General features: G+C 44.2%; 1 protein-coding gene across 2 annotated transcripts in view; it reads left to right on the top strand.

The window, feature by feature from the left end:
* The first annotated feature begins 3,840 nt into the window (after positions 1-3,840).
* Positions 3,841-20,000, top strand: part of LOC133537885 (activin receptor type-1-like) — a 106,981-nt gene continuing 90,821 nt past the window's right edge. The window contains exon 1 of one of the 2 annotated variants that reach the window (XM_061879007.1): positions 3,841-4,118. The gene's annotated coding sequence lies outside the window, so the exon portion shown is untranslated. The remainder of the gene's footprint in view (positions 4,119-20,000) is intronic. The other variant, XM_061879006.1, reaches the window with a different exon arrangement.

The raw sequence follows: 20,000 nt of genomic DNA, 5'->3' as shown, positions 1-20,000 counted from the left end.
CCTCTGGATTGGCAGACCGGGGAGGTGGTTCCTCTCTTTAAGAAGGGGGACCGGAGGGTGTGTTCCAACTATCGTGGGATCACACTCCTCAGCCTTCCCGGTAAGGTCTATTCAGGTGTACTGGAGAGGAGGCTACCCCGGATAGTCGAACCTCGGATTCAGGAGGAACAGTGTGGTTTTCGTCCTGGTCGTGGAACTGTGGACCAGCTCTATACTCTCGGCAGGGTTCTTGAGGGTGCATGGGAGTTTGCCCAACCAGTCTACATGTGCTTTGTGGACTTGGAGAAGGCATTCGACCGTGTCCCTCGGGAAGTCCTGTGGGGAGTGCTCAGAGAGTATGGGGTATCGGACTGTCTTATTGTGGCGGTCCGCTCCCAGTAAGATCAGTGTCAGAGCTTGGTCCTCATTGCCGGCAGTAAGTCGGACACGTTTCCAGTGAGGGTTGGACTCCGCCAAGGCTGCCCTTGTCACCCATTCTGTTCATAACTTGTATGGATAGAATTTCTAGGCGCAGTCAAGGCGTTGAGGGGTTCCGGTTTGGTGGCCACGGGATTAGGTTTCTGCTTTTTGCAGATGATGTGGTCCTGATGGCTTCATCTGACCAGGATCTTCAGCTCTCACTGGATCGGTTTGCAGCCGAGTGTGAAGCGACCGGAATGAGAATCAGCACCTCCAAGTTCGAGTCCATGGTTCTTGCCCGGAAAAGGGTGGAGTGCCATCTCCGGGTTGGGGAGGAGACCCTGCCCCAAGTGGAGGAGTTCAAGTACCTAGGAGTCTTGTTCACGAGTGGGGGAAGAGTGGATCATGAGATCGACAGGCGGATCGGTGCGGCGTCTTCAGTAATGCGGACGTTGTACCGATCCGTTGTGGTGAAGAAGGAGCTGAGCCGGAAGGCAAAGCTCTCAATTTACCGGTCGATCTATGTTCCCATCCTCACCTATGGTCATGAGCTTTGGGTCATGACCGAAAGGATAAGATCACGGGTACAAGCGGCCGAAATGAGTTTGGGTCTCTCCCTTAGAGATAGGGTGAGAAGCTCTGCCATCCGGGAGGAACTCAAAGTAAAGCCGCTGCTCCTTCACATCGAGAGGAGCCAGATGAGGTGGTTCGGGCATCTGATCAGGATGCCACCCAAACGCCTCCCTAGGGAGGTGTTTAGGGCACGTCCAACCGGTAGGAGGCCACGGGGAAGACCCAGGACACGTTGGGAAGACTATGTCTCCCGGCTGGCCTGGGAACGCCTCGGGATCCCCCGGGAAGAGCTAGACGAAGTGGCTGGGGAAAGGGAAGTCTGGGTTTCCCTGCTTAGGCTGCTGCCCCCGCGACCCGACCTCGGATAAGCGGAAGAAGATGGATGGATGGATGGATGGATGGATGAAGTACTGATATCAACCAAAGCTCCTCATCCCACCCCCCGGATTGTAAATAATGTAAATATTTCAATGTACATACTATGATGATTAACCTGTGTGATGACTGTATTATGCTGATAGTATATATTTCTACCATTAATTGATTAACGTGGATCCTCCTCCATTCACATCCCATCTCCCCGGATTATAAACAACTCAAATGTACTTCTAATGTATATACTTGTTCTTATGCTATGTGAGCTCACTATGTTCTCTGCTGGCTGTACATATCCTACTAAATAAGACCTACACTGTTTCAATGTCCACATTTCTCTGTTGATGCAATTGTTGATGACTAAAGTTCTGATATCAACCAAAGCTCCTCATCCCACCCCCCGGATTGTCCATCCATCCATTTTCTACCGCTTATTCCCTTTCGGGGTCACGGGGGGCGGTGGCGCCTATCTCAGCTACAATCGGGTACACCCTGGACAAGTCGCCACCTCATCACAGGGCCAGCACAGATAGACAGACAGACATTCACACTCACATTCACACACTAGGGCCAATTTAGTGTTGCCAATCAACCTATCCCCAGGTGCATGTCTTTGGAAGTGGGAGGAAGCCGGAGTACCCGGAGGGAACCCACGCATTCACGGGGAGAACATGCAAACTCCACACAGAAAGATCCCGAGCCTGGATTTGAACCCAGGACTGCAGGAACTTCGTATTGTGAGGCAGACGCACTAACCCCTCTGCCACCGTGAAGCCCCCGGATTGTAAATAATGTAAATAATTCAATGTACATACTGTGATGATTAACTTGTGTGATGACTGTATTATGTTGATAGTATATAAGCGGTAGAAAAATGGATGGATGGATGGATGGATGTACTGAACTGTGCAATCTACTAATCCATCCATCCATTTTCTACCGCTTATTCCCTTTTGGGGTCGCGGGGGCGCTGGCGCCATCTCAGCTACAATCGGGCGGAAGGCGGGGTACACCCTGGACAAGTCGCCACCTCATCGCAGGGCCAACACAAATAGACAGACAACATTCACACACTAGGGCCAATTTAGTGTTGCCAATCAACCTATCCCCAGGTGCATGTCTTTGGAAGTGGGAGGAAGCCGGAGTACCCGGAGGGAACCCACGCATTCACGGGGAGAACATGCAAACTCCACACAGAAAGATCCCGAGCCTGGATTTGAACCGAGGACTACAGGAACTTCGTATTGTGAGGCAGACGCACTAACCCCTCTGCCACCGTGAAGCCACAATATATCTATATCTATATATATATATATATCTATATATACATATATATCTATATATATATATATATATATATATATATATATATATATATATATATAGATATATATATATATATATATATATATATATATATATATATATATACATATATATATATATATATATATATATATGGAAGTGGGAGGAAGCCACCGTGAAGCCCACCCCCCGGATTGTAAATAATGTAAATAATTCAATGTGGGGCGGTATAGCTCGGTTGGTAGAGTGGCCGTGCGAGCAACTTGAGGGTTGCAGGTTCGATTCCCGCTTCCGCCATCCTAGTCACTGCCGTTGTGTCCTTGGGCAAGACACTTTACCCACCTGCTCCCAGTGCCACCCACACTGGTTTAAATGTAACTTAGATATTGGGTTTCACTATGTAAAGCGCTTTGAGTCACTAGAGAAAAGCGCTATATTAATATAAAAAAAAGAATGTACATACTATGATGATTAACTTGTGTGATGACTGTATTATGTTGATAGTATATAAGCGGTAGAAAAAATGGATGGATGGATATATATTTGTACCATGAATTGATTAACGTGGACCCCGACTTAAACAAGTTGAAAAACTTATTCGGGTGTTACCATTTAGTGGTCAATTGTACGGAATATGTACTGTACCCCCTCTCCAAGGCCCAGGCTAAGACCGATTTTTTTATTTCATTTTAATCTTCTATTCTCCCCCCCCCCTTGTTTACCTGTATCTCATCTTTTTTTTGTAAGGGGCGCTGGAACCCGGCAGACCCGTCAGCGATCCTGTTCTGTCTCCCTGTAATGTTTGTCTGATCTTGAATGGGATTGTGCTGAAAATTGTAATCTTCCTGACAGAATGAATAAAGTACTATCTAATCTAATCTAATCTAATCTGTACTGTGCAATCTACTAATAAAAGTATCAATCAACCCCGACTTAAACAAGTTGAAAAACTTATTCGGGTGTTACCATTTAGTGGTCAATTGTACGAAATATGTACTGAACTGTGCAATTTACGCATAAAAATATCAATCAATCTATCAATCAAAACTTTTGGGAAACGTGTCACGTTTTAGGTTTCCATTTCCGGTTTTTGTTTTATTGTGAAAGGGCTGACAGGAAACCTAATACGGGTGACACTGCGCATTATGGGTAACCGCGTTACCAGCAACTTCCTGCTTACTAATATTTTCTTCCCCCTCCTCCTCCGTCAACGCGCCGCCTTCAGAGTTGAGAAGTCCGGACGCTAGGTAGACGTGCTCTCAAAAATGTCTCCGTTGTTGCTTTCGTCCGAGCAGAGACGCGCGGTGAAAGTGTGAGCGGGTACGAAGCGACGGTGGGTAGAATGTTGGCGCCATGTAGCCGCAGTGTCTCGGACTGACTTCGGCCAACAGACGCGCTATTGTGAGACCTCGGTGAAGATGGAAGACTCCTCCTGAAGCCACTTGGACCATTACACTCCCAAACAGGTACGTGTCACACCGAATAGAAGTGCTCGTTTAACACCGTCTTGGTGTGTGTTGGAAGTTTTCGGGAAGAACGTTCCCCGCCTTTCTCAGATGTTCTCCCCCTTTAAAACGCTGACCTCTAAAAAAACATCAAGCTTTTTCCATACACGACTCTGTATGTTGTTATTGGGATCATTATTAACCCTTTGTGTGGTGTTTCGGGTCTGTGGGACCCGTTTTCATTTTTTTTATTAAAAGAAAAATGATACAATTCATTAATTTTTCAAACTGAGACTCACTGACTTTGGCTCATTTTCTGTGAAGAACATACCGCATTTCCTTGAATAGCCGCCCGGGCGCTAATTAATTTCAAACCCTCTTCTCCCTCCTGCGCTTAATCAAGGCATGCGGTAAAAGTAAGCAGGCGCTAATCATTTAAAAACCTCTTCTCACCCCTGCGCTTACCAATGACATGCAGTAATAAATTCAGTGTGATTAAAAAAAATAATAACAATAATAATAATAATGGATTAGATTTATATCGCGCTTTTCTATTGTTAGATACTCTAAGCCAGGGGCGCTCACACTTTTTCTGCAGGTGAGCTACTTTTCAATTGACCAAGTCGAGGAGATCTACCTCATTCCTATTTATAATTTATTTATTTATGAAAGAGACATTTTTGTTAACAAGTTATAATAAATGATAAATTGGTTGTACTTGTATAGCGCTTTTCTACCTTCAAGGTACTCAAAGCGCTTTGACACTACTTCCACATTTACCCATTCACACACACATTCACACACTGATGGAGGGAGCTGCCATGCAAGGCGCCAACCAGCACCCATCAGGAGCAAGGGTGAAGTGTCTTGCTCAGGACACAACGGACGTGACGAGGTTGGTACTAGGTGGGAATTGAACCAGGGACCCTCGGGTTGCGCACGGCCACTATCCCACTGCGCCACGCCGGATGGATTAGATTTAAGGCTTCACGGTGGCAGAGGGGTTAGTGCATCTGCCTCACAATACGAAGTTCCTGCAGTCCTGGGTTCAAATCCAGGCTCGGGATCTTTCTGTGTGGAGTTTGCATGTTCTCCCCGTGAATGCGTGGGTTCCCTCCGGGTACTCCGGCTTCCTCCCACTTCCAAAGACATGCACCTGGGGATAGGCCCCTCCCACTTCCAAAGACATGCACCTGGGGATAGGTTGATTGGCAACACTAAATTGGCCCTAGTGTGTGAATGTGAGTGTGAATGTTGTCTGTCTATCTGTGTTGGCCCTGCGATGAGGTGGCGACTTGTCCAGGGTGTACCCCGCCTTCCGCCCGATTGTAGCTGAGATAGGCGCCAGCGCCCCCCGCAACCCCTATAGGGAATAAGCGGTAGAAAATGGATGGTTGGATGGACCTCTTCTCACTCCTGCGCTTAATCAAGGCATGCGGTAAAAGTAAGCAGGCGCTAATCATTTAAAAACCTCTTCTCACCCCTGCGCTTACCAATGACATGCAGTAATAAATTCAGTGTGATTAAAAAAAAAAAAAACAATAATAATAATAATGGATTAGATTTATATCGCGCTTTTCTATTGTTAGATACTCTAAGCCAGGGGCGCTCACACTTTTTCTGCAGGTGAGCTACTTTTCAATTGACCAAGTCGAGGAGATCTACCTCATTCCTATTTATAATTTATATTTATTTATTCATGAAAGAGACATTTTTGTTAACAAGTTATAATAAATGATAAATGGGTTGTACTTGTATAGCGCTTTTCTACCTTCAAGGTACTCAAAGCGCTTTGACACTACTTCCACATTTACCCATTCACACACACATTCACACACTGATGGAGGGAGCTGCCATGCAAGGCGCCAACCAGCACCCATCAGGAGCAAGGGTGAAGTGTCTTGCTCAGGACACAACGGACGTGACGAGGTTGGTACTAGGTGGGAATTGAGCCAGGGACGCTCGGGTTGCGCACGGCCACTATCCCACTGCGCCACGCCGGATGGATTAGATTTAAGGCTTCACGGTGGCAGAGGGGTTAGTGCATCTGCCTCACAATACGAAGTTCCTGCAGTCCTGGGTTCAAATCCAGGCTCGGGATCTTTCTGTGTGGAGTTTGCATGTTCTCCCCGTGACTGCGTGGGTTCCCTCCGGGTACTCCGGCTTCCTCCCACTTCCAAAGACATGCACCTGGGGATAGGCCCCTCCCACTTCCAAAGACATGCACCTGGGGATAGGTTGATTGGCAACACTAAATGGGCCCTAGTGTGTGAATGTTGTCTGTCTATCTGTGTTGGCCCTGCGATGAGGTGGCGACTTGTCCAGGGTGTACCCCACCTTCCGCCCGATTGTAGCTGAGATAGGCGCCAGCGCCCCCCGCAACCCCAAAAGGGAATAAGCGGTAGAAAATGGATGGTTGGATGGATTAGATTTATATCGCGCTTTTCTATTGTTAGATACTCTAAGCCAGGGGCGCTCAAACTTTTTCTGCAGGTGAGCTACTTTTCAATTGACCAAGTCGAGGAGATCTACCTCATTCCTATTTATAATTTATATTTATTTATTTATGAAAGAGACATTTTTGTTAACAAGTTAATGGTGTTTAATGATAATACAAGCATGTTTAACACACATAGATTCCTTTCTTTCATGAAGACAAGAATATAAGTTGGTGTATTACCTGATTCTGATGACTTGCATTGATTGGAATTAGACAGTGGTGCTGATAACGTCCGCATTTTCAAATGGAGGAAAAACAAAAGTCCTCCTTTCTGTCCAATACCACATGAAAGTGGTTGGATTTGGCATCTCATTTGTCCAACTTGCATACTCCTTTTTAAACACTTTGTTATGAGAGTAGCATATGTGTGTGGCCCTTTAATGTCTGGCAGCAGGTGAGTGACGTCAGTGAGTGTGCGGGTGGGCAAGCAAGTGAGAAAGCGGTCGCTGAGGGCGGGGGAGAAATACATTGGCATCAAACGCCGTAGCTTGCTAGCTTGTGCACGCTAGCTTTCTGAGACTCTTATTTTGTTAGCACAGGCAGGATGAAACAGGTCTTTTATGGTGAAGACAGGAAGTGTGCAGTCGGTCTCTAGAGTATTGACAGTAGGTACGGAGTCTCTAGAAATAAAATGTGTTTCTCTGCGTCCGCCCTGTTAGTGATTTTTTTCTTAAATATGAGCTCGCAGCAGCCAGCGTCATCTCACAAGATCCTCGGGTGCCGAGAATGTCAAACAACTGACGAAAGTGAAGTCTTGGTATGATTGATGATTGCTCATTTTTATTTATATTTTTTAATGCCTGGCTCGAGATCGACTGACACACCCTCCGAGATCGACCAGTCGATCGCGATCGACGTAATGCCCACCCCTGCTCTAAGCGCTCAGAGTGAAGTGGGAACCCATCATTCATTCACACCTGGCGGTGGCAGTATCCACAACTGCCCTGGGGTAGACTGACGGAAGCGTGGCTGCCAGTTTGCGCCTACGGCCCCTCCGACCACCACCTCATTCATTCACCAGTATGAGCGGCACCGGGGGCAAAGGGTGAAGTGTCCTCCTACCCAAGGACACAACGGCAGCGATTTGGATGTCAATAGGTGGGAAGCGAACCTGCAACCCTCAGGTTTCTGGCACGGCCGCTCTACCCACTACGCCATGCCGCCCAATTATTCTGCGGCCGGTGGTTGGGGACCACTGCTCTACAACATGTTATCGCGCCCACCTTTACACCATGTTATCTGCGTGCCGGCCGGACGCATGCATCTCGCTGCTTCTCATATAAGATAGCAATGCATACTTGGTCAACAGCCATACCGTTTACACTGAAGGTTGTGATATAAACAACTTTAACACTCTTACTAATATGCGCCACACTCTGTGAACCCACGCCAAACACATTTCGGTAGAACATCGGCTCTGTACCACGTTATAAACTCAACATAAGAATGACCCAGAATGCTATGCATCCATGACTCTTGGCTATATTATACACGCGCCCCCAACCCCGCCCACCTCAACCGACACACAGAGAGGGGCAGGGTTTGGTGCTAGCGGGGTGCATAATATAGCCAAGAGTCATGGATGCATGGCATTTTGGGTAATTCTTATGTTGCGTTTTTAAATGTGTTACAGAGCCAATTTTCTACCGAAATGTGTTTGTTATTCTTGTTTGGTGTCGGTTCACAGAGTGTGGCGCATATAAGTAAAAGTGTTAAAGTTGTTTTATATCACAAGCATCAGTGTGATCTGTATGGCTGTGGAACTAGACCCCTGGTTTACACATAGTAAAAGCAAAAATAAACTCCTCCGCCGTTTCGAAAATGACGACAGGGGAAGTGTCACTCTTGACATCACAAATTTTACCCGGCAGTAAAAGTAAGCATGCGCTTATTAATTTAGGGAGCGAGTTTGACCTGGCAGTAATTCAAGACGGGCGGATATTCCATGCCCGGCGGCTATTCAAGGAAATACGGTATATCAGAATACATATTTAATGACCACACACCATACACCGCCCCCTCCCCCCACACACACATACACACACACATTCTATTATATATAAGATGTCCGGGTCCACTGGACCCGGGGCTAAAAGAAGTGTGGAAATTTATGTTCTGTATAACACACACACACACACACACACACACAAGGCATAGACAGGAGGAGGACAGAGTGTAGGTGTTGTAAGCATTTCACCAATCTCGCGCACTTTGCAAATTACACGTCATTTCCATTGTGCGCAAGCAATTTGCATATCGCAAGACGAAATTTTGTTTGAAAATGGCGCTACCGTGCAAATGGATGGTTTGTAAACGGCTGAAGAATTTGCGGAATTCTGCACCGAAAGCTACATCGAACAGAAGAAGAACAGCAAAACAGTCTCCCAACACTGCGTAGATGGCATCAAGGGTTAGGGTTAGGGTTAGTAGCCAGAACTTCCAACACAATCAATATATAGCTGGAAGCAATTTCCAAAATTGCCAAAAAGATTGTGCATTATATACATTGCGCCCATTGATTTGCAAAATGTGCACCACACATTATTCAAATATATAGCTGGAAGCAATTTAGAAAAAGATTGCGCATTATACAAATTTGCAAATTGCTCACATTGGTATCGTGCCTACAGCATAGGTACACAGAACATCAGAGGGGAAAATGTGCGAGAAAATGAGAGCAGACAGTGTTGACAAACAATGTCGCAACCTTGTGTGGGAACCGCAGGTGCAGAAACGCAAAAGAAAATTCCCGGTGGGAAGCAGAAACTGGTAGAGAAATTTTCCGTGCAACGTTCATATTGTTGTTACACAGCCAGCGTTTGTGGGTCTGATGGACTTGATGCATTTTGTGGCTTTTAATGCCTGACAATCAAACACTTTTGTGTTAAAATACTGAACATATGTTTACCTTATCCCCATAAACATCTGTTCAGTATTTTAACATAAAAGTGTTTGATTGTGAGGTATTATAAGCCACAAAATGCAACGGGTCCATCAGGCCCACAAACGCTGGCTGAGTAACAAGAATATGAACATTGCACAAGGGTTAAGGGCCTTTGGCTGAAAAAAATGTCAACACATACCACTTAAAGACACACAAATTAGTTTATTTCAATCAATCAATCAATGTTTATTTATATAGCCCTAAATCACAAGCGTCTCAAAGGGCTGCACAAACCACAACGACATCCTCGGTAGAGCCCACATAAGGGCAAGGAAAAACTCACCCCAGTGGGACGTCGACAATGATGACTATGAGAAACCTCGGAGAGGACCGCGTATGTGGGCAACCCCCCCAGGGGACCAAAAGCAATGGATGTCGAGCGGATCTAACATGATATTGTGAAAGTTCAATCCATAGTGGATCTTACATATCCGTGAGAATCCAGACCAAATTGGATCCAATATAGTAGCGAGATTCCCGTCCAAAGTGGAGCCAGCAGGAAACCATCCCAAGCGGAGGAAGATCAGCAGCGCAGGGATGTCCACAACCGATAGACAGGCGAGCGGTCTATCCTGTGTGTCGACTCTGGACGAGCGGTCCATCCTGGGTTCTGACTCTGGACAGCCAGTACTTCATCCATGGCCACCGGACCGGACCATGGGGGACATAAGAGAAAAAGAAAAGAAACGGCAGATCAACTGGTCTAAAAAGGGGGTCTATTCAAAATTCAAATTTAAAGGCTAGAGTATACAACTGAGTTTTAAGATGAGACTCAAATGCTATTTGTGTCGCGTAATTCTATAGTCTGGGCTTTAAAACATGGCAACAAGTTGTGACTTGCAAGTGCATTGTCATGCAAACACACCACTGGGAGGGTCGCCCCTACGTGTGTGTGTGTGTGTGTGTGTGTGTGTGTGTGTGTGTGTGTGTGTGTGTGTGTGTGGGCGTGGGTCTGTGTGTCATCATCCCACGCCGGGCACTTTTTTTTTAACATCACAATCGCAGTCCTGCAGTGATGGGGGAGGATGATGATGAAGAAACAGCAGCTCATGATTTCATTGAGGTAGAGCAGCCTTAAGGCCGACTGAAAGCCACTACTACCGACCACGCAGTCTGATAGTTTGTATATCAATGATGGAAACATTAACATTGCAACACATGCCAATACGGCCGGGTTAGTTTACTAAATTGCAATTTTAAATTTCGCGCTAAGTATCCTGTTGAAAACGTCGCGGTATGATGACGCGTGCGCGTGATGTCACAGATTGTAGCGGACATTTTCTTCCAGCACCGATCACGGCTATAAGTCGTCTGCTTTAATCGCATAATTACACAGTATTCTGGACGTCTGTGTTGCTGAAACTTTTGCAATTTGTACAATTAATAATGGAGACAACAAAGAAGAAAGATGTAGGCGGGAAGCAGTGTATTGCAGCTGCCATTAGCAACACAAACACAGCCGGTGTTTCCTTGTTTACATTCCCGAAGGTGACGCTTTACTATGGAACAGAGCGGTCAAGCGAACATGGTTCCCGACCACATGTCAACCGGCACGTTTCGGTGAAAAAAATTGTGGTAATAAGTCGGCTCTTACCGTAGACATGAGCGGAGTTTGCGTCGTTCCTCGTGCACCTGTGAAAGAGGCAGCTGAGGACTCCTTTGCCTCCTCCGACCCAAAAAAAGTTTAGGATATTTTAAATGAGCTAGCTAACCTACAGTCTTTCTGAATGAAATAGTCTGACATTCTCCATCAATTTTAATTCTATTAACTTTTTATGAACTTTACTATAAATTCCTCACAGGGCTGTTTTCAACTAGAATATAAATATCAGATCTATGAACTTGAATATAAATATTATAAATTATGAATACATTTTCACATTTTCAAGAGAGCTTTATTTTTGAAAACCTCATGAAAACACATTTGCACACACAAGTGTATGATGCTGCAGGTACTTAAACATGTTACCGTGCTCCCACTGATGGGCTAACCTGGTGCAGAAAATCAATTAAACAATAAGAAACATCTTGCAAAACCCAGTCCAGATTAGAAGCAGGTAGAGTATAAAATCAGAGACAGTTCTTGTTTAGGACAATGACCATATCCACCTTCCCAGGCAGGATGCGTGAGCGTTCTGGACAGATAGTGTCTCCTGTCGAAGATGGGACACAAATTTATTTGTACTCCATGAACTCGGAGGTGTTTCATCATGTTTGACGTGCACCCACCTAAGCACGAAACAGTCCTGTCGCACGTGTTACATTTTGCCGATATTTCATTTTTTTAGTAAAATAAAGCCACACTTTCGACCGTCGACGCCCACTATCCATGCTTGACTGACTCGCTCGGCTATGCTAACACTTCCGACGGTGGGCGCTTCTTCGTTGGTGTTCAGCGGCTTCTTCTTCCGGGTCGGCGGACTTATTTTTTTCCGGTCGGCAGACTGGGTATCAAAACTAGGAATCGAAATTTAAACTTTTGAACGATTCCGGGAGAATCGGAAAGTTAGTCCCGGTTCCAATCGATACTCGATACCCAACCCTATGGAGGAAGGGGGATAAAAGCTCAGCCCGGCCCCAACGGCTGCCTCCGCTTCGCCTCGTCGAGAAACGTGGCTTCCCTCAGAGACACTGGCGGTCACCAAACCCCTCCAACTTTCAGGTACGACCATTTAATCTCATTGAAACTCTAGTATCACAGTAAGCAGATAAAGGATTTTCCAGAATTATCCTAGTAAATGTGTCTAAAGACATCTGAATTTCTCCCACTGCCTTCGTCTTTATTTTTTTTTTTCTAGTCCTTCGCTGTCACTTTCCTCATCCACAAATCTTTCATCCTCGCTCAAATTAATGGGGAAATCGTCGCATTCTCGGTCCGAATCACTCTCGCTGCTGGTGGCCATGATTGTAAACAATGTGAGGAGCTCCACAACCCGTGACGTCACGCGCACATCGTCTGCTACTTCCGGCATTTTTACTAGCGACCAAAAGTTGCGAACTTTATCGTCGATGTTCTCTACTAAATCCTTTCAGCAAAAATATGGCAATATCGCGAAATGATCAAGTATGACATAGAATGGACCTGCTATCCCCGTTTAAATAAGAAAATATAATTTCAGTAGGCCTTTTAAAGGCATGCACAACATTAAATGTTGGTGCATATTTGCAGTACTCTCCATCTCCATCTTCTTCCGCTTATCTGAGGTTGGGTCGCGGGGGCAGCAGCCAAAGCAGGGAAGCCCAGACTTCCCTCTCCCCAGCCACTTTGTCCAGCTCTACCCTGGGGATCCCGAGGTATTTCTTCGGTCAGTGGTCAACAAAATAAACAAACACTTGTACATTCCATCCATCCATTTTTCTACCGCTTGTCCCCTTTGAGGTCGCGGGGGGTGCTGGAGCTTATCTCAGCTGCATTCGGGCGGAAGGTAGGGTACACCCTGGCCAAGTTGCCACCTCTTCGCAGGTAGACAGATAACATTCACACACTAGGGCCAATGTAGTGTTGCCAATCAACCTATACCCAGGTGCATGTCTTTTGGAGGTGGGAGGAAGCCGGTATACCCGGTCACGGGTAGAACATGCTAACTTTTGGAGGTGGGAGGGAGCCGGAGTACCCGGTCACGGGTAGAACATGCTAACTCCACACAGAAAGATCCCAAGCCCGGGATTGAACTCAGGACTACTCAGGACCTTCGTAATGTGAGGGAACCCACGCAGTCACGGGTAGAACATGCAAACTCCACACAGAAAGATCCCAAGCCCGGGCTTGAACTCAGGACTACCGTATTTTTCGGACTATAAGTCGCAGTTTTTTTTAATAGTTTGGCCGGGGGTGCGACTTGTACTCAAAAGCGACTTATGTGTGAAATTATTAACACATTACCGTAAAATATCAAATAATATTATTTAGCTCATTCACGTAAGAGACTAAACTTATAAGATTTCATGGGATTTAGCGATTAGGAGTGACAGATAGTTTGGTAAACTTATAGCATGTTCTATATGTTATAGTTATTTGAATGACTCTTGCTATAATATGTTGCGTTAACATACCAGACACCTTCTCAGTTGGTTATTTATGCCTCATATAACGTACACTTATTCAGCCTGTTGTTCACTATTCTTTATTTATTTTAAATTGCCTTTCAAATGTCTATTCTTGGTGTTGGGTTTTATCAGATAAATTTCCCCCAAAAATGCGACTCATATATGTTTTTCTCCTTCATTATTATCCATTTTTGGCAGATGCGACTTATACTCCAGAGCGACTTATACGCCGAAAAATACGGCGTAATGTGAGGCACATTAGAAGGTAAATCATCAAGCAATGTTGCAAACGATGTTGATTGTTTACGGTCTGCTCTGTCTGAAATCTGGACCAAGTACAAACAACAGCTTTAAAAGGCAAGTACACTGGAAGACCAAAGAAAACATCAAAGCAACAAGACATAAAACTTAAAGCAATATGTCTTGAAAACAGAAAATGCACAGCAAAGCAAATGAAGAACAAATGGGCGGAAATTTGAGTCACCGTCTGTGACTGAACTTTAAGACACTGCCTGAAGTAAATGGGATTTAAATGGGAACTGCACTTTTTGGGAGTTTTGCTTATCGTTCACAATCATTATAAAAGACAGGATGGATATGATGACGCGTGCGTTTGACGTCTCGGGTTGTAGCGGACATTATTTTGCAGCCCGATCCAAGCTATAAGTAGTCTGCTTTAATTGCATAACTACACAGTATTCTGGACATCTGTGTTGCTGAATCTTTTGCAATTTGTTCAATTAATAATGGTGAAGTCAAAGTAGAAAGATAGTGGTGGGAAGCTTTTAGCCTTTAGCCACACAAACACAGCCGGTGTTTCCTTGTTTAAAATTCCCGAAGGTGAAGCTTTACTATGGAACAGAGCGGTCAGGCGAACATGGATCCCGACCACATGTCAACCGACAGGTTTCGGTGAGAAAATTGTGGTAATAATTTGGCTCTTATCGTAGTTATGAGCGGAGCCAGCATCCTCCTGCAGCCCGAGGGTCACTGGTTCAATCCCCACCTAGAACCAACCTCGTCACGTCTGTTGTGTCCTTGAGCAAGACACTTCACCCTTGCTCCTGATGGGTGCTGGTTAGCGCCTTGCATGGCAGCTCCCTCCATCAGTGTGTGAATGTGTGTGTGAATGGGTAAATGTGGAAGTAGTGTCAAAGCGCTTTGAGTACCTTGAAGGTAGAAAAGCGCTGTACAAGTACAACCCATACATACCATACATACATTCACTAACTCCTGTTGCCACCGTGCATTCATTAATTGAAAATGTGGCAGACCGAAAGGGTTTAGCCTGAAGTTTGAACACTTATTGCGCCCAACCCGATAAAAAATGTCAAATGCAAGATGAGCTTCCAAAAATTATGACATTTCCTTTGCGCAACATATTATAAACACAGCTTGTACACAACATAAACACTGTTCAATTACTTACACAGTAAATACATGTGAAATATCCTTTTAAATGTTAGTTAAACCTTTGTACCAATTATATACTATATTCAAACAAATCAATCAATGTTTATTTATATAGCCCTAAATCACAAATGTCTCAAAGGACTGTACAAACCATTACGACTACGACATCCTCGGAAGAACCCACAGAACCTCTAGTATCTTAGTGTAAACAGGGCCTAATTAATGAGACAAATAAAAATGGTGATAATGGGGCGTGCCACCCCATTAAGGGAGGTGTTCCTTTTAGCTGCGACAATTCCAAGATAATTGTGCTGATTCAGGCCATGTCTACAGTAAAGACATGGGAAATATCCTTGTACATGTGCTAGTTAAATCTTTGTGCCGATTATATACTATATACAAACAATTATACAATTAAACAATTAATGAGACACATAAAAAATGGTGATGATGGGGTGTGGTGTTCCTTTTAGCTGCAACAATTCCGAGATAATTTTGCTGATTCAGGCCATGTCTGCACCAAGTTGGATAACCTCTTAAACAAATAATTATTTAGCTTATCCAATCCAAGCCACTTTATTTGTATAGCACAATTAAACAACAAAAAAAGTTTCCAAAGCACGGCACAACAATAGTAAAAACAATATTCAAATATTATCTTTAGCTCCAACAATGACTGAATAAAAAAAACAATAAATAAATATAGAAAAAATATGATAATAAATATGATTAAAAGGGTGTACCCCGCAGCTGAAATAGGTTTCTGTGACCCCCAAAAAGGGACAAGCGGTAGAAAATGGATGGATGGTTAACAACGATTTTAAAGGATTAAAACAAATAATCTAAATTTAAAAACACAGAGGACCACACAACTCACATAGTGTTAAAAGCCAGAGAATAAAAGTGGTCGTTAAGACGAGACTTAAAACACTCCACTGTGGGAACAGTTGGAACATGGATTGGCTCCAGCGACCCCAAAAAAGGGACAAGCGGTAGAAAATGTATGGATGGATAACAACGATTTTAAAGGATTAAAACAATAAATAACAATCTAAGTTTGAAAACACAGAGGACCACACAACTCACGTAGTGTTAAAAGCCAGAGAATAAAAGTGGTTAAGACGAGACTTAAAACACTCCACAGTGGGAGCAGTTGGAACATGGATTGGCTCCAGCGACCCCAAAAAAGGGACAAGCGGTAGAAAATGGATGGATGGTTAACGATTTTAAAGGATTAAAACAATAAATAACAATCTAAATTTGAAAACCCAGAGGACCACACAACTCACATAGTGTTAAAAGCCAGAGAATAAAAGTGGTCGTTAAGACGAGACTTAAAACACTCCACTGTGGGAGCAGTTGGAACATGGATTGGCTCCAGCGACCCCAAAAAAGGGACAAGCGGTAGAAAAGGGATGGATGGTTAACAACGATTTTAAAGGATTAAAACAATAAATAACTATCTAGATTTAAAAACACAGAGGACCACACAACTCACATAGTGTTAAAAGCCAGAGAATAAAAGTGGGTCTTAAGACGAGACTTAAAACACTCCACTGTGGGAACAGTTGGAACATGGATTGGCTCCAGCGACCCCAAAAAAGGGACAAGCGGTAGAAAAGGGATGGATGGTTAAAAACGATTTTAACAATCTAAATTTAAAAACACAGAGGACCACACAACTCACATAGTGTTAAAAGCCAGAGAATAAAAGTGGTTGTTAAGACGAGACTTAACCTCTGGGAGCAGTTGGAACATGGATTGGTAGAGTGTTCCAGAGCTTAGGGTCGATCACAGAGAAGGTCCCTGTCTCCCCTGGTTTTAAGTCTAGTCTTGGGCACCACAAGCTGGCTCTAAGCACCGTTTCAGCCACACTAAACCGGCGTTTAAGGTAACCTCCCTAACGGGTTAGCGCGTGCTGTGTATTTCTTGAATCTATGGGTCTATAGCTCATTGACCGTCTACAAACTGAGTTTCGGAGAGGAAGTGACGCCAGAAAGACCGCGCCGCACACAAAACGCGCCAGCTTCATAACAAAGATTGAGGCGACTCACGCAGACATACCCGTGTTTCTCCTTATGGTAGAGGTACAGGCGCTCTTGGAAATCACAAATCAATACCTTAAGAGAAGACTATGGGCGTTTGCAGCTATTTGGGATACTACACATCTCTGATGGCAAAAGAACCTTCCAACTGTCAGCTGTGATTCTACTTACCAGAAAACTTGGTGCCTTCCTCCCGTGGATGTGATCGTCATAGGCAGTGTGTGACTACAAATATTGCTTTATGGGTGTGACTGTGAAATTACCAGGGAGTGTGCATGATGCTCGCATCTTCGCTAACTCCGCCATTAGCGCGCAGCTGAAAGATGGAACCATCCCCTCGTGTCCCAAACAGTTGATCACATTGTCTACGTTGTCATGTCGATTAAAGATTTGATTAATGTATGGTGGTTCAGGTGTGATTCACTACAATAGGGATGGATTCCAGTTAATTGATATACCACAACACTGGATATTGTTCAAAGGAGATACATTTTAATATTAAAAACTTGCAAACAAATGTAAAATGCACAGCAAACTATTTACAATTTAGTTTTTTTAAACCACTTTAAAGTGAAGTAAAGTCATCTACTCGAGAGCTTGAAGCAGAGGAAACCCCCCCCCCTCCGCATATGCGTACTAGGTTGCGTTGTGCCGGCAGACGGAGGGGGACGGGGGTCTTAAATGGTGTCATTGTTGTGTATGGACACGGATAATGTTAGGTGTGATTTATTCTGGATAACCTTTTTGTAATATGTAGTATCTTGGTGTAAACAGGGCCTAAGACCCCTAGACCCCCTCCGTCAGCTTGGCGTAATGCGACCTAACATGCATGCGCGGAAAACGCGTACATCATAGTCACCTCCAGTGTTGTTTTGTGCGCAAGTTCTTAGATGTAACTTATCTGAACCATATCCAGTGTTGTGGTATTTCAATTACAGGGTATCCGCGGATTCTTAAAAAGTCTTAAATTCATGTATCTAAAATTAAGGCCTTAAAAAGTATTAACTTTGTTATAAATTCCTAAGATGGTCTTAAATTCAGTGCTCAATGGTCTTAAATTGTGGGGCCAGTTATTTAGTTTTTTTTTCGGGGCACGTCTTTGAATAAAAGTTACGGCACGTCTTTGAGTAAAAGTAAGTGATTTCAGTGTCAGTCGCGCGCATAGTCGGGTCGCGCGCATAGTCGGGTCGCGCGCAGACTCCTTCCTATCTTCCTCGCGTCCCGACGCCTTTCAGTCAGCATGGGGAAATGCAAGTTTTGCGAGCGTTGGCTGGAGGACAGCCGGTTTAAAAGCTGGCTTAAGCCTGTTGCCAATCCCGAGGAGTCCAGGTGCATACTTTGTAAGAGGGATTTCAAACTTGGCACCATGGGAATTAGAGCAGTCGAATCGCACATGCAGTGCGGTAAGCATAAAATCGCGGCAGAGAGCCAAAAACAAACACCGGGCATCTCTCAGTTCTGCGTGGGTCCAGCGCCAACGCCCCCCCCCCAACTAACAACAACTGCTGACACTAATCTTCGGCGGGACAGCAACATTAAAACCCGAGGTGTTATGGATCTTGCACACTGTGGTGAAACATCAATCCTACACCTCAAATGACGGGATTGGCGATCTTTATTGTGTGATGTTTCCTGTTTCTCAGGTTATTATGTTTTTACTGGCGTTGGTGTTGGTTTGTTTGTTTTGAATGTCAAAGTTTTTGGATCTCTCAAGATTTTTCATAGCTGTTTGGCAGAGTGGTGCTTATCAGTTTGTTTATTAATAAACATACAAAAAGTAAACTTGACTGATTGTCATTGAGGTTGTAGTACAGTGGGATCCCCAACCATCGCTTATATTTATAGATTTTTTATTATTTTTTTTCGGTCTTAAATTTCATTCAAGGTTGCATTAAAAAGGTCTTAAAAAGTCTTAAATTTGACTTCCTGAATTAACTGGAATCCAGTGTGCTGTGGGGCCCTATTGTAGTGAATCACACCTGAGACATCATAAATTAATCACATCTTTATTAGACACATAAACAATGTGATAAAGAACATTTTACATCAGTCAATCTAGGGATCTAGATACCTGGTCAGGACACTCCTCACTCTTTTGCCTTCACCTTCATTGTCCATTCTATTTTGGTGACTTTATATACTCTGGACCTTGACATTGAGTCCGTGACATACATGGCGGACAATAACTGATACAGTCTGCTTTGCCAGTCCAGAAGCATTCGCCGTTTTCCGTAGTTTTCCCTCGACGGCCAGGTAATACAAGCACACACTACTTTTTTATCGCATCCATGGGAGCCCGCATTCTCGTTGACTTTCTTTTGACAAATGGACAAAGTATTTCAGTAAGTAGAATCATAGCTGACCTGGACTTTGGAAAGTTCTCTTGCCGTCTGAGAAGTGTTGTATCCCAAATAGCTGCAATCGCTTTCTCTTAAGGTATTCCTGTGTGATTTCCGTACATGTAGAAGAAGCAGAAACACAGGCATTTCTGGATGATTTCCAGTGGTTAGCTCCGAGTTACGAAACCGCTTTATTATGAAGCTGGCCGTGGCGCAGTCTTTCTGACGTCACTTCCTCTCCGAACTCGAGAATTACACGGCTGACTTACCCGTGTTAAAATGTGTCCGAGGGAGCGGACCTTAAACGCTGGTTTAGTGTGACTGAAACGGGGCTTAGGCTAAATAATTATTAATTTAAGGGGTTATCCGGCTTAGTGTAGACATAGCCTAATGGACTTTTATATTAACAATGTCTTCACTAGCTTCAATCAAATACGTGAAAAGATTAATCTCCCTAACTCTGACCTATTTCGTTATTTTCAAATCCGAAACTTTGCCAAATCAATTAACAGCTCTATTACCGTTAGTCCACTTAAATCTGTAATAGACTAACTCTTGGAAATCCCCACAAATCAGAAAAGCATAATTTCAAAAATGTACATCCTAATTTCTCAT

This window comes from Nerophis ophidion, linkage group LG19 (genome assembly GCF_033978795.1).
Source record: "Nerophis ophidion isolate RoL-2023_Sa linkage group LG19, RoL_Noph_v1.0, whole genome shotgun sequence".
Taxonomy (NCBI): Eukaryota; Metazoa; Chordata; class Actinopteri; order Syngnathiformes; family Syngnathidae; genus Nerophis; species Nerophis ophidion.
Note: the sequence above shows the minus strand (reverse complement) of the source record. Positions and strands in the feature narration are given on the sequence as shown.